This window comes from Nicotiana tabacum, chromosome 10 (genome assembly GCF_000715075.1).
Source record: "Nicotiana tabacum cultivar K326 chromosome 10, ASM71507v2, whole genome shotgun sequence".
Classification (NCBI taxonomy): Eukaryota; Viridiplantae; Streptophyta; class Magnoliopsida; order Solanales; family Solanaceae; genus Nicotiana; species Nicotiana tabacum.
In genome coordinates, this window is record NC_134089.1 from 32241715 (window position 1) to 32257664 (window position 15950).

The following is a 15950-nucleotide window of genomic DNA, read 5'->3' on the forward strand; positions in this document are numbered from 1 at the left end:
GCAATAGATTAAAGAGAAAATTATGATTGGAGTGATTTTATGGAAGGAATCGAAGAAGGGATTGTGAGTTTGGACAGTAGAAAATGGGAGTAGGAAAGGAAATAATGAAATAGGGTCGGTTTAATTACTGAAATAAAAGGGATTTGATAAATTAAAAGGGAATTGGGTGGGGCCCATTAGCGCGTGTATACACGAATAGTCTTATAGATGGGGTCGGGTTTAATTGATCAAATAATGACAAATAAATTACGGTAAAAAGAAGTTCAGGGGGGTAATAGGACCCCCAAAAAGGAAAGGTGTGTAGTTGGTAAATGAGTCATAGGATGGGGTGGATTTTATGCATTATCCCTAATTAAAATGTTAATTTTACTGTCAAGGTGATCGAGATGGTAGTGAAGGAGGCGAGAATGGTGGTGGCACATTGAGGTTGAAGGAGACAAAAGTGAAAAAATATATTACTATAAAAGAAAGATTGGGTTTTTCACTCTATTACAAGAGAGTGTAATACACATGCTATGCTATGCCATATCAGCAGTATGTGTTCAATAGACACAATAGAACAGGAGTTCAGGTGCCTAATAGGTACAATCTTCAGTTTAGGTGTCCAAATGAAAAACAAAAATGGTCAAGTTTAAGGGGATGCATATGTATTCAGCCTATATAATTTGTATACTTTTTGTAAATTAAAAATTATTGCTTAACTAGGTAATATATTTACTATTATAATATCTATAGAAAAAAATCTCTTTGTGTAAATCTTGGCACATCAATCCCTCTGATAAATTTCATTAAGAGTATCAGCCTCATCCTCCAACACAATTTGATCAAAAAACTCTGGTGTCGTTTCTTCACGTATCAAATGACTTTTTTTATTTGCTTAATTATAGGGCGGATGTAGTTTTTTTGGTACCAAGTTCATGTGAATCTAGTAATTTCAACGTGTAGTATAAAATTTGTGTGAATTCACTATAATTACAATAAATAACAGAAATATATGAGTTCATACCTTTAAAAATAGGGATAATGCATAAAATTCACCCCATCCTATGACACATTTGCCAACTACACACCTTTTCTTTTCGGGGGTCCTATTACCCCCCTGAACTTCTTTTTACCGTAATTTATTTGTCATTATTTGATCAATTAAACCCAACCGTGACTACACCTCTTCCAAGCGCGTGAGGCCTTATTTTAAAAGGCTTGTCTGCCATTCATTGGCCACGTGTAATGCCAAATAAGCCATAAAAGGATCCCCAATGTGAAAATCACCTATTTTAATTTAACCCATTATCTTTATCCCTCTTTCTAAACTAAAAAACTCTCTACCATTGTTGAAGAATTGCTACTACTGTAGCTGAAATATAAACACACCCATACCTGAATACAAGTAAAAGGGAACAAATAATTTCAGACAAATCCCCAATCAAAGTAATTATTCTGCCGAAAATAGGGCAGCACTAAAAAACTTACCACCAAGAACACATCAGTGAAAAAACACGAAAAATCAAAGTATAAGTATCATAATTAACATGCAAACCCCTCAGTTTCAAAATCAAAATCTCACAATTTTGTACAGTGATCAATTTTTTTACAAAACTATAAACTACCAAAAATTAATTGAAGACAGTAAAAAACTAACCTTTAGACTTGGTTTGTGACGAATAAATAGATAATACTTCTGCGCTGACCTTGATTGTAACACCACAATATCAAATTAAACCCTAGATTGTAACTCCCTGCTGAAATTGAACAAAACGAACCCTAAAAACAGAGATTACATACTTCTTTACACTATGTTAGAGCCGATTTTGCAATAGATTAAAGAGAAAATTATGATTGGGGTATTTTATGGAAGGAATCGAAGAGGGGATTGTGAGTTTGGACCGTAGAAAATGGGAGTAGGAAAGGAAATAATGAAATAGGGTCGGTTTAATTACTGAAATTAAAAGGGATTTGATAAATTAAAAGGGAATTGGGTGGGGCCCATTAGCGCGTGTATATACGAATAGTCTTATAGATGGGGGTCGGGTTTAATTGATCAAATAATGACAAATAAACTACAGTAAAAAGAAGTTCAAGGGGTAATAGGACCCCCGAAAAGGAAAGGTGTGTAGTTGGTAAATGAGTCATAGGATGGGATAGATTTTAGGCATTATCCCTAATTAAAATGTTAATTTTACTGACAAGGTGATCGAGATGGTAGTGAAGGAGGCGAGAATGGTGGTGGCAGGTGGCACATTGAGGTTGAAGGAGACAAAAGTGAAAAAATATATTACTATAAAAGAAAGATTGGGTTTTTCACTCTATTACAAGAGAGTGTAATACACATGCTATGCTATGCCATATCAGCAGTATGTGTTCAATAGACACAATAGAACGGGAGTTCAGGTGCCTAATAGGTACAATCTTCAGTTTAGGTGTCCAAATGAAAAAAATGGTCAAGTTTAAGGGGATGCATATGTATTCAGCCTATATAATTTGTATACTTTTGGTAAATTGAAAATTATTGCTTAATTAGGTAATATATTTACTATTATAGTATCTAAAGTAAAAAATCTCTTTGTGTAAATCTTGGCACATCAATCCCTCTGATAAATTTCATTAAGAGTGTCAGCCTCATCCTCCAACTCAATTTGATCAAAAAACTCTGGTGTCGTTTCTTCACGTATAAAATGACTTTTTTTATTCGCTTAATTATAGGGCGGATGTAGTTTTTTTGGTACCAAGTTCATGTGAATCTAGTAATTTCAACTTGTAGTATAAAATTTGTGTGAATTCACTATAATTACAATAAATAGTAGAAATATATGAGTTCATACCTTTCAAAATAGGGATAATGCATAAAATTTACCCCATCATATGACCCATTTGCCAACTACACACCTTTTCTTTTCGGGGGTCCTATTACCCCCCTGAACTTCTTTTTACCGTAATTTATTTGTCATTATTTGATCAATTAAACCCAACCGTGACTACACCTCTTCCAAGCGCGTGAGGCCTTATTTTAAAAGGCTTGTCTACCATTCATTGGCCACGTGTAATGCCAAATAAGCCATAAAAGGGTCCCCAATGTTAAAATCACCTATTTTAATTTAACCCATTATCTTTATTCCTCTTTCTAAACTAAAAAACTCTCTACCATTGTTGAAGAATTGCTGCTACTGCAACTGAAATATAAACACACCCATACCTAAATACAAGTAAAAGGGAACAAATAATTTCAGACAAATCCCCAATCAAAGTAATTATTCTGCCGAAAATAGGGCAGCACTAAAAAACTTACCACCAAGAACACATCAGTGAAAAAACACGAAAAATCAAAGTATAAGTATCATAATCAACATGCAAACCCCTCAGTTTCAAAATCAAAATCTCACAATTTTGTACAGTGATCGATTTTTTACAAAACTATAAACTACCAAAAATCAATTGAAGACAGTAAAAAACTAACCTTTAGACTTGGTTTGTGACGAATAAATAGATAATACTTCTGCGCTGACCTTGATTGTAACACCACAATATCAAATTAAACCCTAGATTGTAACTCCCTGCTGAAATTGAACAAAACGAACCCTAAAAACAGAGATTACATACTTCTTTACATTATGTTAGAGCCGATTTTGCAATAGATTAAAGAGAAAATTATGATTGGGGTATTTTATGGAAGGAATCGAAGAGGGGATTGTGAGTTTGGACCGTAGAAAATGGGAGTAGGAAAAGAAATAATGAAATAGGGTCAGTTTAATTACTGAAATAAAAGGGATTTGATAAATTAAAAGGGAATTGGGTGGGGCCCATAAGCGCGTGTATACACAAATAGTCTTATAGATGGGGGTCGGGTTTAATTAATCAAATAATGACAAATAAACTACGGTAAAAAGAAGTTCAGGGAGGTAATAGGACCCCCGAAAAGGAAAGGTGTGTAGTTGGTAAATGGGCCATAGGATGGGGTGAATTTTATGCATTATCCCTAATTAAAATGTTAATTTTACTGTCAAGGTGATCGAGATGGTAGTGAAGGAGGGGAGAATGGTGGTGGCATATTGAGGTTGAAAGAGACAAAAGTGAAAAAATATATTACTATAAAAGAAAGATTGGATTTTTCACTCTATTACAAGAGAGTGTAATACACATGCTATGTTATGCCATATCAGCAGTATGTGTTCAATAGACAGAATAGAACGGGAGTTCAGGTGCCTAATAGGTACAATCTTCAGTTTAGTTGTCCAAATGAAAAAAAATGGTCAAGTTTAAGGGGATGCATATGTATTCTGCCTATATAATTTGTATACTTTTGGTAAATTGAAAATTATTGCTTAACTAGGTAATATATTTACTATTATAGTATCTATAGAAAAAAATCTCTTTGTGTAAATCTTGGCACATCAATCCCTCTGATAAATTTCATTAAGAGTGTCAGCCTCATCCTCCAACTCAATTTGATCAAAAAACTCTGGTGTCGTTTCTTCACGTATCAAATGACTTTTTTTATTCGCTTAATTATAGGGCGGATGTAGTTTTTTTGGTACCAAGTTCATGTGAATCCAGTAATTTAAACGTGTAGTATAAAATTTGTGTGAATTCACTATAATTACAATAAATAGTAGAAATATATGAGTTCATACCTTTAAAAATAGGGATAATGCATAAAATTCACCCCATCCTATGACCCATTTGCCAACTACACACCTTTTCTTTTCGGGGGTCCTATTACCCCCCTGAACTTCTTTTTACCGTAATTTATTTGTCATTATTTGATCAATTAAACCCAACCGTGACTACACCTCTTCCAAGCGCGTGAGGCCTTATTTTAAAAGGCTTGTCTGCCATTCATTGGCCACGTGTAATGCCAAATAAGCCATAAAAGGGTCCCCAATGTTAAAATCACCTATTTTAATTTAACCCATTATCTTTATCCCTCTTTCTAAACTAAAAAACTCTCTACCATTGTTGAAGAATTGCTGCTGCTGCAGCTGAAATATAAACACACCCATACCTGAATACAAGTGAAAGGGAACAAATAATTTCAGACAAATCCCCAATCAAAGTAATTATTCTGCCGAAAATAGGGCAGCACTAAAAAACTTACCACCAAGAACACATCAGTGAAAAAACACGAAAAATCAAAGTATAAGTATCATAATCAACATGCAAACCCCTCAGTTTCAAAATCAAAATCTCACAATTTTGTACAGTGATCGATTTTTTTACAAAATTATAAACTACCAAAAATCAATTGAAGACAGTAAAAAACTAACCTTTAGACTTGGTTTGTGACGAATAAATAGTAATACTTCTGCGCTGACCTTGATTGTAACACCACAATATCAAATTAAACCCTAGATTGTAACTCCCTGCTGAAATTGAACAAAACGAACCCTAAAAATAGAGATTACATACTTCTTTACATTATGTTAGAGTCGATTTTGCAATATATTAAAGAGAAAATTATGATTGGGGTATTTTATGGAAGGAATCGAAGAGGAGATTGTGAGTTTGGACCGTAGAAAATGGGAGTAGGAAAGGAAATAATGAAATAGGGTCGGTTTAATTACTGAAATAAAAGGGATTTGATAAATTAAAAGGGAATTGGGTGGAGCCCATTAGCGCATGTATACACGAATAGTCTTATAGATGGGGGTCGGGTTTAATTGATCAAATAATGACAAATTAATTACGGTAAAAAGAAGTTGAGGGGGGTAATAGGACCCCCGAAAAGGAAAGGTGTGTAGTTGGTAAATGGGTCATAGGATGGGGTGGATTTTATGCATTATCTCTTAAAAATACAATGAGTTTAATTATAAAAACCTTAAAGGTTAAATTCATAGAACTTAAATCTAGACTCACCTCTACACTTACACTACTAAACACAAGCCCTAAACCAAGGGAAAAACATTATAACAGTGATATTCGGATCAACTTGTACACCGACTAATTCTACGGGATACTTGTTACCTCTTACCATCAAAGATACTGAATAACTCTTTCCAACAAGAGTGGACGAATTAAAAATAAATTACCTAGTATTTTTGCCTATAGATTTTAGACTTACTTGGTCTCCTCTTCAACTTTTTGCGTAATTTTTAAGTGAATACTATCATCTAATTAAACAATAAAATGGTATTACCAAACTCTAAAAGGTGATAAAGGTTATTTTCATTTCATCAAGTGGAGCGTTGTTACATGATCCCAAACAGGAATCTTGATTTTCTTAAAAGGGAAAAACTAAATATATTCTCAAAGTAGAAAAACTGATCAATCGTCCAAGATGCAGGTTTACCTCTCATAACTTCATCTAGAGTGCCATCACATTCATCCTTCACTTTCATCAAAGAAAATTAGAGTTTCTCTCTTGTGGAAATATTTATTGATTTGATAGCTTAGAAATTTAAACATTCAAATATGGTGGTCAACTTTTCTTACTTATGCAAAAGCCAGGAAACTAGGAAGTGGATCCTAACATTTTGAAATGTGTCTTTAATTACTGGTGTTTGCAATGTATAAACAACATTGGACAGTCTAAAAAAATAAGCATATAAAAGCTTCTCATTAAGGGTAGAGTTGAATGTTTAAGTTAATTTTTTTTAAAACTTAGTAAGAGATCATTAATTTTTAAACAGACTAAAAAAGAACTATTGATGAGAAAAAGCCACCCAGCTAGATCCACAAGAGCGTATTTAGCACGACTGCAGTTATTACTTAAAAATATTTCAATGAGAAAATGTTTGCAGGGAAATATTTTCATCTAGTGAGGGAAAATGACTTCCCTCACTTATGGACAAAAGTTATTTTTCTTACAACTCTCTTAACTTTTTTATATTCATCAACCAATTTCCATTCAAAAAATTCTTTCATCAAATCAAACACAAGCTTTCAAACGAAGAAAAGAAAAGAGATAAAGAAAAACATCATTAACTTCATTTAAAAAACATTGAGGGACTTATTGGTGGAACGGTGTGACGACCCGGCTAATCGTCTCATGAGTTACCGCTCAGTTTCCCCCATTTTTGCTTTTTATTGCTTTGTCTATCGGTTCTATATGTGATGGGGTTGGTTGGATCGGGTTCGGAAATGATTTGGTAAGGTTTGAGACACATAGTCTCTTTTGAGGAAGTTTAAGTTGGAAAAGTCAACCGGATGTTGACTTATGTGTCATAGGGCTCAGATGTGAGTTCCGATAGTTCGGATAGCTTCAGGAGGTGATGTGAGACTTAGGAGCATGATCGGAATGTGTTTTGGAGGTCCGGAGTAGATTTAGGCTTGAATTGGCGAAATTGGATTTTTGGCGTTTTCCAGTTGATAGGTGAAATTTTGATATAGGGGTCGGAATAAAATTCCGAGAGTTGCAGTAGTTCTGTTGTGTCATTTGGGATGTGTGTACAAAATTTTAGGTCATTAATACGTGGTTTGGTTGGGTTTTTGATTAAAAGTGGAATTCGAAAAATTTGGAAAGTTAGGCTTGAATCCGATGAGTTTTGGTTGATCCGATGTTGTTTGAGGTATTTTGAAGATTGATATAAGTTTGAATAAGATTTTGGGATATGTTTGTGCTTTTGGTTGAGGTCCCGGGGGCCTCGGGGTTATTTCGGATGGTCGACGGAGAGTTGGAGTTTTTGGTGAGCTGCAGATCTTTTGTTGCTTCTGGTATTTCCACACCTGCGGATTGGGGACCGCAGGTGCGACGTCACATATGCGGAAGGGGAGTTGCAGAAGTGGAAGCTGGCGAAGTTGGCAGGAACCGTAGAAGCGGTTGTGGGACCGCATCTGCGAAGGCGTAGGTGCGGTATATTTCATTGCAGATGCGGAAAATGGGGAATTAAGTGAAGACCGCAGAAGCGGGTATATGGCCGCAGATGCGAAAATGTCCGGGCCAGAAGGTATAAATTGTGTCCTTCGCGATTTTTGAGCTATTTCACCATTTCTAAGTCGGCTTTGGAGCTTTTTGGACGATTTTGAAAAGGGATTTCAAGGGAACTTCATTGAGGTAAGGATTTTGGACCTAAAACTCTTTCCTATGGTATTATTTCACGGATTAGAGCTATAATTAATGGAAATTAAGGGTTAAAATTAGGGAAACTAGGGCTTGGTATTGGAGACCTAGACTTGAGGATTTGAGGGTTCTATTGTGGTCGAATTTTGTTACTTTTGATATGTATGAACTCGTGGAGAGATAAGGAACCCAATTATGTGAATTTTATCGAATTCCAAGACGTGGGCCCGGGTCGGGTTTTGGTAATTTCGGGATTTGTGTTGTATATTGATTATTTTCGCTTGGGCTTTGTTCCCTTAGCATATTTTGACGTCGTGGTTCTGATTTTGGATAGATTCGACGCAAGTGGAGGCCGATTCGAGGGGCAAAGGCGTTGAGAGCTAGAGATTTGACCTGATTGAGGTGAGTAATGATTGAAAATGATGTTCTGAGGGTATGAAACCCCGGATTGCACATTGTTGTTCTATATTGAGGTGACGCACACGATTGATGACAAGCGTGGGGTCGTGCACTATTAGGGATTATGACTTGGTCCGTCCTGAATGACTATTTTACCGCGTATTTAACTGAAATCTATTTGCTATCATCATGATTTGGGCTGAATGCCATATTTTGGCCTTGTGCCAATTATTTGAATCCTTTGGGGATTTTTATTGATATTTCCTCACTATTTTGACTTTATACTTAAACTCAGTCATGTTATATTCTACTGTTTTCATACTCAGCCATGTTTACTCTGTTTTAATACTTAAATGATCTTTTAAATGATATTTGAGCTAAGAACCATATTTTATTATTGCCCGAGTGGCTTGTGAGGATTATGACTGAGTAAGGCTGAGGGCCTATGTTGTGAGGAAACATTTGATATTGATTATGAGGCCGAGGGCCTGGGATATGTACGCCACGAGGTGGCTTGATTGATATGAGGCCGAGAGCCTAGTGATGATGCCACGAGATGGCTTGATATTGCGCTTGGGCCGTAAGGGGCCCCTCATGGAGTCTGCAAACCCCCAGTGAGCGCGGGTATCCGTTGTGATGTGAGATATGGCCCGAGGGGCTGATATTGTTGATGTTGTGCCCGAGAGGCAATTCTCTATGTGCTTATTTGTCTTATTTATCTGTCATTTACCTGTTTAATTTGTTGAATAGGCATTTCTTGAAGTTTAGACTGAACTTATATGATTTTATGTATCTTTACTGAATCACTGTTCTTACCTGTTTTACTACTTCATTATAGCCTATAATGTGCCTTACGTGATTTCATGCTTTCAGTCTTTATTTATGATTATTACTCACTGAGTTGGAGTACTCACTTTACTCTCTACACCTTGTGTGCAGATTCAGGCGCATCTGGCCCCGCTCCCAAATGTTGATCTTTCCAGCTCAGGTAGATCCGAAGATTCTCTAGGTAGCTGTTGGTGTTAGCATCCCAGAGCTTCTTCCCTATCTTATTTCTCCTTGTTTTAGTTTTTGCATTAAACTCTGTAGACTTTACTGAGTATTCCGAACTTTTAGATGCTCATGACTAGTGACACCCCGGTATCGGCTGTGTTGGATTGTATTCTGCATATTGTTCTGTATTGACATTGTTCACCTTTGGATTATTTATCATGTTCAGACTTGAATCTTATTACTTAACTGCTTAAAACCGGAATGGGTAATGTCGGTTGACCTTGTCTTCACGAGAGGTACCATCATGACCGTATCCGGATTTGGGGCCGTGACAAACGGGAAGCTAAGTAAACTAAGGTTTAGCTCATCAAAAGCGTAAGACAGTGAAGGAAAGTTCTTCTGCCCCAAAGTAGGGGTTTGAGTGAATAGAAACAAGTCAGTGATACGTGAAGAAAATGGCACCATAGTTCTTTGATTAAACGACAAAGAAGACTTCATAGAAAGACTTCATAATGTCCTGTCAATTATTAAGAGAAAAAAACAAAGACGAAGACTTCATAATAGAGCGTGTGTGGGTTCATGTACACCTCCCCAATTGATGAAATGAAAACAATCTACTAGATTCACCAATTATTATCCTTTCATAACAAAGAAAAGAAAAGAGATAAAAAATCAAATAGATAATAAATTGATAAATATGTTTATCATTAACTTCATATATATTGAGTTATGAAGGCTTGTTGTTGTTGGAGTCTGCTTGACTTAGCAAGAAGTTTAATTAAGTTCCACCAATTATAATCTTTTCTATATTATAAGAAAAATTATATTCCCATTTAACTTGCTCCGATAAATTCTTAAATATTACCATTAATATTTAATATGCAAAAAAATTATTAAGCACTCTAAGACTATTACTAATGTTTAAAATATATATTTTATGAAAATTATGGTTTACTCAACACCCAAATTTCAACCGAAAATGACTTCTATCGCAAACACTTACAAGTTTCAATCCAAAAAAAAAAGAAAAGAGATAAAAATTAACTAAGGGAAATGGAAAAGGAACAAATGATAAATCGTATAAATTGAACAATTGAAGTATCTAAAAAGAAGCTACATACAACGTGGAAAGACTGTGATGGTGTAAATACATTCCGCGCTTTTAATCCACCTCAACCTAATGAAACTTATTCAATGATTATCGCTAGTTATTTTTGGTCCCAAACCTTTGGGGTTTAGAGCATCAAAAGTATGAGATAATGAAGGAAAATTCTTCTGCCCCAAAATAGGGGTTTAAGTAAATAGAAACAAGTCATTGGTATGTGAAAAAAAAAGGCACCATGGGCAAAGAAAACTTTGTAGAAAGACTTGTTCTACGAAGACTATTTGATGAACAAGAAAAATTACTATATTATCTTGGTTTAAATTTATGTGATAATTTTTTTTATTATAAGATGTATGATAATAGTTCATTATATGTCATATAGTTTTCTTTTTTACTCAAATAAACCCTTTTTTGGATCGGAGGAATTTATTTTCGTCGTGACAGTCGTTTCACACACATTTGATACTTCAAATTTTTCCAACAATGTCATCTTCTTGTTAGAAACTTCAAAGGCATAGTTTTTGGACACTGATGGAGTACCTTTTATAACACATTTTATCCAAAAGTTGAGGCATTTGTGTTTGGCTAATCTGATGGTTTGAAAATATTTTACGTTTTAATCTCTTTAGAGTTGAGAGATCATTATTTTTCATGGAATTAACTAAGAAATTACCTCCAACTAAGGGTAATTTTATTTACTAAAAAAATATAATTTTTCCTCCAATTAAAGAATTTATAAAATAATCACTACGAACTAAAAGGAGCTAAACACAATGATCAACTAGGACGGTGTTATGGCAGCCGGGGCGGATCTATGAAGAGCATAGGGGGTGGCACGGCAGCCGTTCGCTCGGGTAAAATTTGATGTATTTATTAATATTTTACATTACAAAGCGTATATAATTAGACGACGGCATCCGTAGAAGCAAATGCACTCTAGGTGCCACGGCTTAGGTGCGAATTTTCTATCTAACTTGATTGATGCGGGATCGATTCTCTCCTGGTAGCTTTCCCACGATACTTTCTAATTCCCTTTTCTTTGTTTCTTTTAATGTGAATTCTCTTTCTTTGTAGCCATTCTTTTATTTACCAAAATATATATTTGCTTCCTTTTTGTTTTTCAAGATTTTTATTGAACATGATTTTAATCATTTTCTCTTTGTATCCTTCTAATATACATTATTTTTTCCAAATATTTTTGGGATAATGCATAAAATTCACCCCATCCTATGACTCATTTACCAACTACACACATTTCCTTTTCGGGGGTCCTATTACCCCCCTGAACTTCTTTTTACCGTAATTTATTTGTCATTATTTGATCAATTAAACCCGACCCCATCTATAAGACTATTTGTGTATACACGCGCTAGTGGGCCCCACCCAATTCCCTTTTAATTTATCAAATCCCTTTTATTTCAGTAATTAAACCGACCATATTTCATTATTTCCTTTCCTACTCCCATTTTCTACGGTCCAAACTCACAATCCCCTCTTCGATTCCTTCCATAAAATCACCCCAATCATAATTTTCTCTTTAATCTATTGCAAAATCGGCTCTAACATAACGTAAAGAAGTATGTAATCTCTGTTTTTAGGGTTCGTTTTGTTCAATTTCAGCAGGGAGTTACAATCTAGGGTTTAATTTGATATTGTGGTTTTACAATCAAGGTCAACGCAGAAGTATTATCTATTTATTCGCCACAAACCAACTCTAAAGGTTAGTTTTTTACTGTCTTCAATTGATTTTTGGTAGTTTATAGTTTTGTAAAAAAATCGATCACTGTACAAAATTGTGAGATTTTGATTTTGAAACTGAGGGGTTTGCATATTGATTATGATACTTATACTTTGATTTTTCGTGTTTTTTCACTGATGTGTTCTTGGTGGTAAGTTTTTTAGTGTTGCCCTATTTTCGGCAGAATAATTACTTTGATTGGGGATTTATCTGAAATTATTTGTTCCCTTTTACTTGTATTCAGGTATGGGTGTGTTTATATTTCAGCTGCAGTAGCAGCAATTCTTCAACAATGGTAGAGAGTTTTTTAGTTTAGAAAGAGGGATAAAGATAATAGGTTAAATTAAAACAGGTGATTTTAACATTGGGGACCCTTTTATGGCTTATTTGGCATTACACGTGGCCAATGAATGGCAGACAAGCCTTTTAAAATAAGGCCTCACGCGCTTGGAAGAGGTGTAGTCACGGTTGGGTTTAATTGATCAAATAATGACAAATAAATTACGGTAAAAAGAAGTTCAGGGGGGTAATAGGACCCCCGAAAAGAAAAGGTGTGTAGTTGGCAAATGGGTCATAGGATGGGGTTGATTTTATGCATTATCCCAATATTTTTTAGAATGATAGTATGATAAAAGATAATATAAATCTAGCTATATGTAAATAGAAATATGATACATAATTTGAAACAGGCTAGGATGGACATAGTAACTTAGAGCCCCTTTAGCTCCTCCTACGCTTCTATGGAGAGCTGGGTGGTGATGGCATGAAGCGGTAAATGTGCAAAAAAAGCAGCTCCAAATTGGGAAAATAGTACGGTTTGACTATTTGAAACTTCGTGCCAGCACGCGGAAGTCGCAGTGTGTATGGGAACAACTGCGGCAAACTGTTTATTAAATATTACTCCGTATATAGAATTCATTGTATACTCGGATCTAAAGTTTTATGTACAGTATTATATTATTCATAATTTGAATCAAGAAATTAGATCGTATTGCAATTTATGCAATTTGGGGATCACCTATTTATTTATGCGCCAAAGATCTTGTCCATTGAACTATAAGCAATCTATAAGCAAACACCTATTTGATATACACTTTTCCATTCCTAATCTAAAACTTTGCACATCATGAAGGTGTTATCAAAAGAACATTTTTTTTTTGTTTTTCATTTTGGGAATCACCAAGTTTAGTGTTAGTGTAGGAATTTGCAGAGAAAATGAGCAACAAGCATTGGAGAGTCCGAAGAAAGAAGTATATGATCCCTTCGAGTCTCTCTCCTCTTGGATTGTTGGAAAAGATTGTTGCGAATGGGATGGGTTGTGTGCCGCAATCTGACTCGTCATGTGATTGAGCTACACATAGGCAATGGTTTGCACGTGTACGAACCAAGCTATGATCTAAGGATCAATAACCTTAAGCGGCTGCCAAGTCTTTTCAATCTTGAGAACTTGAATATTTCTAGTGTGGATCTCAGCAATGCAACTACCTGGCTACAGGTCATTAACATGCTTCCTTCTCTTGTTGATCTTAGTTTAATTAATTGCAGTCTTCATCATATACCATCTCTACTTCATCATAATTTTTCTTCACTTGAAACACTTGACCTTTCTTGGAATAACTTTAGCTCTTCTATTCCCAAATAGGTTTTCAATCTCCCTAGTCTTGTTTCTCTTGATTTGAGTAGTAGTAATTTAATTGGCCCTTTTCCTGAAGGTTTCGTTAACTTTACTTCTCTCACGAGCTTCAGGCAAGTAGCAACTTTTTCAATTGTCCTTTACCCATATGGTTGTTTGATCTTAATAATCTTGAAAATCTTAAGCTTAGTGATAGTGGTATTGAAGGTGTGATGCCGCGTGAGGCTGGAAACGTAACAAAACTAAGAAATCTTGATCTTGCATACAACAAGCTCAACTCCACTATCCCGAAATGGATCTATCGATGCAAAGATTTGGAATCACTTATACTGTTTGCAAACAATATTGAGGGAGTAGTTTCAAATGCGATTTCAAATTTGAGCTCAATAACTAGCATTGACCTTTCTAGAAATATGCTTTCTGGAAAATTACCAAATGTTATTGGAAAGTTATCGAAATTGCGTTCGCTTGATCTCTCAGGAAATCTATTCAAGGGAGAAGTATTTGAATTGAGAAATAGTTCTTCTTTGACGGAATTGATACTAAGAAACAATAAACTGACTGGAACACTCCCAGAAAGTCTTAGCCAACTCCCAATGCTAGAAAGTATTGACATCTCTAACAATAGGTTGGAAGACGTTGTAGCAGAAAGTCATTTCACCAACTGGACACAATTAAGGAATTTCTTTGCATCTAACAATAATCTGACTTTAAAAGTGAGTCAGAAGTGGATTCCACCTTTCCAAGCCATTCATATTGAAATAGCCGGCTGGAATATAGGTCCTTTGTTTCCCAGGTGGCTCCAAACTCAAAAGAATATAAATAGTGTGGACATATCAAATGGTGGAATACAAGGTGAAGTTCCAACTTGGTTTTGGAACTTATCTTCTCAAATTGAGCTTCTCGATCTTTCACACAACCAGTTTGTTGGTGTGGTTCCAACCATCTTAAAAGAAAGTTATAATTGGTTGATGTTATTGGGTTCCAACAATTTTAGTGGTCCGCTGCCGTAGATTTCACCGTATGTAAATGCGCTAGATCTCTCGAACAATTCCTTTTCCGGAGGTTTATCTCACTTCTTGTGTGAAACAAATAAGAACGGATCCTACGGATTGATGTTCTTAAAACTCGAGGGAAATGATTTGTCAGGAGAAATTCCTGATTGTTGGATGAATTGGCCAGAGTTGATAGCTTTAAACTTGGGGAACAATAACTTGATTGGAGGCATGTTGCGGAAGCCAAATGTATATAGTGTGAATAAGTCACAACTATTATACCAAAAATTATGACAGCCACCAAATAATAAATAAGACAATAAAGCAACAATAAAAGAAACACCAGAATTTACGAGGTTCGGCTAATTTTGCCTACTCCTCGGACACAACCAATATTTTATTCCACTCCAAAAATACAAGTGAAATAATACTAAAGAGAGAAGATACAAATGCCTTAAGAAGATAAGAAGACAAATGAGAGGTGTGTTTAAATCATAAACATTAGGCCTCCTTTTATAGGGAAAAATTCCCAACCCCAAATTGACACCCACCGATGTGGGACTTTTGACAATCAACAAATCTTCACCTTGGCAAAATTCCACATCTTCAATTTTCTCTCAATAACAAATTTTGGTTGTGTCTTCATCTTCAATCTTCAGTGTTCAACAATGTTGATCAAATCCAAACAATGTTGAAACTTGACTGCAGTTACCACTTTTGTCAGCATATCAGCAGGATTCTCTGTAGTATGAATTTTCTTCACCGTGACTCTACCTTCTTCTATGATTTCTCATACGAAATGATATCGAACATCAATGTGCTTCGTCCTTGCATGATAAACTTGGTTCTTCGCTAATTGAATAGCACTTTGACTATCACAAAAAAATGTGATATTTTTTTGTTCAACACCAAGCTCCTTTAGCAACCCTTGAAGCCAAATTGCCTCCTTCACAGCCTCTGTAATAGCCATGTACTCTGCCTCTATTGTAGACAAAGCAACTGTTGACTGCAAAGTAGACTTCCAACTAACTGGTGCTTTTGCAAAAGTAAACACATAACCAGTAGTTGATCTTCGTTTGTCCAGATCACCCGCAAAA